At 40.2% G+C, this 2,810-nt stretch overlaps 1 pseudogene; it reads left to right on the top strand.

The window, feature by feature from the left end:
- The first annotated feature begins 237 nt into the window (after positions 1-237).
- LOC112475839 lies at positions 238-357 on the top strand (annotated as a pseudogene).
- The last annotated feature ends 2,453 nt before the right edge of the window (positions 358-2,810 follow it).

Raw genomic sequence — 2,810 nt, 5'->3', positions numbered from 1 at the left:
CAGGGTAAAAATAGAACAGTTATTCTGTAACTCAGATCTCCAAACTCTGCCCTCTGTACCAGAAAAAAAGGAAAAGGGAAAGAAAATTAAAGCTTATACTGGCCAAATCTAGAACTGACAACACTAAATGCTGACAAGGATGTGGAGCAATAAGAACTCTCACTCGCTGGGGATGAAAACAAGAAATGGTACAGCCACTTTGGAAGACAGCTTGGTGGTTTCTTATAAAACTAAATAGTCTAAAGCCATGCCACCCTGAACACGCCTGATCTCATCTGATCTCGGAAGCTAAGCCAGGGTTGGGCCTGGTTCGTACTTGGATGGGAGACCACCTAGGAAGACCGAGTGTTGTAGATGGGAAAAAAAAAAAAAACTAAATATACACTTACCATACAATCTCATAATTATATTCTTTGGTATTTCCTCAAAGGAGTTGAAAACTTACATCCCCACAAAAACCTGTACGCAGATGTTTATAGAAGCTGTATTCATAACTGCCAAAACATGGAAGCAATCAAGGTGCCCTTTGGTAAGTAAATAGATAAACTGTGGTACACCTAGACAATAGAATATTATTCAGTGCTAACAAGAAATGAGCTATCAAGCCATGAAAAGACATGGAGGAAACTTAAACGCATATTATGAAGTGAAAGTCAATCTGAAAAGGCTACATGCTTTGTGATTTCAACTATATAACATTCTGGAAAAGGCAGAAATTATGGAGACAGTAAATAGATCTTGGTTGCCAGGTGTTAGGGGGAGGGAGGCATAAATGGAACACAGAGGATTTTCAGAGCCGTGGAAATACTCTGCATTGTTACTGTAGTGATGAATACATTTGCCCAAACCCATAGATGTAGAACACTAAGAGTAAACCATAATGTCAGCTATGGACTCCAGGTGATAGTGATGTGTCAATGCAGTCTCATCAATTGTAATAAAGGTACCACTTTGGAGGGAGATATTGATAATGGGGAAGGCTCTACACATACTGGGAGCGGAGATACATGGGAAATCTTCATATCTTCTGCTCAATATTGCTGTGAACCTAAAACTGCTCTAAAAGATAAAGTCTATTAAACATAATAAATAAATAAAACCTATATGTATTGGGTGGGAAGGGATGGGGTTAATGTTGGTTTCAAGGGCCAGTTCCCCAGGTTTTCTAACAACTATGATTTTTCTCCGATTCTTGATGGATCCCATGCTTCCGAGTTGCTATGGTAAATCTCCTTGGCTGACTGCCCAGAGCCTGTGCAGAATTCTTATGCCACTCAGAGAATTTATACATGGCTGCTACTTCCTCTAAGGCTGCCAAAATCAACACTACACAGCACACAGGCTTCATCCATCTCAGGTGGTCACAGAACAGAAACCTAGAGAAGTCTAGAAACTCTGTTTCCTTGGCTATATTAAGAGTCCTATGGTCCTACATTGCTATAGCAAGTATTTTCTAAACAATGCTAGACATTGCTCTAAGTGCTAAGAACATCACTAGTCAAAAGAGGCAAAGTCCTTGATTTCAAGAAGCTACGTTAAGCCTGAGATGAAAGAAGGAGGGGAAAAAATGTTAAGTAAAATGATATAATGATACACAGTGATACATGATATAAATCTAAGGAGCAGAGCTTCGATATAGGTTATCTATATAGTTATCTTGCGATCTTGGTGTGGGGGAAGTTGAGGGCAGGGTGAGGGGAGAATCTTTGAGCTGAGCTCTAAATGACCAGGAACCAAACATGCGAAGAGAGAACAGAAGAGCAGACCAGGAAAAGGAAACACAGCGCCAAAGACTTTGAGAGGACCAGGAGGGAAGCTTGAGGGGGTTAGTCTCCTGAGCAGAGTCTGATTTCCTCTGGGTGCTCAACATCTGTGGCTTTGGACAAATGTAGCCATCATTATAGTAGCATGTGGAGTATTTTCACAGCCCTGAAAATCCTCTGCGGTCCACTTATTCATCCTCTTTCTGGCCCTTGGGAAACACTGATCTATTTACTGTCTTCATAGCTTTTGCCTTTTCCAGAATGTTATATAGTTGGAATTGTATAGCAGGTAGCCTTTTCAGATTTTCATTTACTTAGTCCATGCATTTAAAGTTCCCCCATGTCTTTTCATGGCTTGATAGCTCATTATTTTTTAGCGCTGAGTAATATTCCATTGTCCAGCTGTCCACAGTTTATTTACCTATTCACCTACTGAAGGGCATCTTCCAAGTTTCGCAATTATGAATAAAGCCGCTATAAACATCTGGGACAGGTTTTTGTGCGGGCATAAATTTTCCACTCCTTTGAGGAGTTGAAATACCAAGGAGCGTGATTACTAGATTGTATAGTAACAGTATAGTTTTATAAGAAACCATCAACCTGTGGGGTTTGAGCTTCTTTCTAAGTACAATCAGAAACTATTGAAGACTCTAGAGGGGAGCTGCATAACTTGATTTAAGGTTGTAAATGATCGCTATGATCACTCTAGCTACTCCGTGGAGGCAGACTATAATGGGACAGAAAAGTAACAAAGAAGAAATAAAAAAAAGTAGAAGGCCATTATATATTACAAGAGTGTGGAAGAGAAATAAATTTTGAATCAGGCAGAAGTGGAGAGAAATGGGTAGGCTTGAGAGGTATTTTGAAGCAGAGTCAGTCAGACTTTTGATAGCTTGATAGATCTGATGGGAGCAGATGGCCAGTGAAGGACAGGTGGGAATCCCAGATGACACCAAGTCTGGTTTAAATCTTTGCACCAGCACTTTCGCATAAATGGCCTTAAGCTGCTGTTCAGGTCTGTCTCCTCCAATCTCAACAATATATTTT

This window comes from Pteropus alecto, unplaced genomic scaffold (assembly GCF_000325575.1).
Source record: "Pteropus alecto unplaced genomic scaffold, ASM32557v1 scaffold152, whole genome shotgun sequence".
Classification (NCBI taxonomy): Eukaryota; Metazoa; Chordata; class Mammalia; order Chiroptera; family Pteropodidae; genus Pteropus; species Pteropus alecto.
This window is presented reverse-complemented; position numbering and strand designations above follow the sequence as displayed.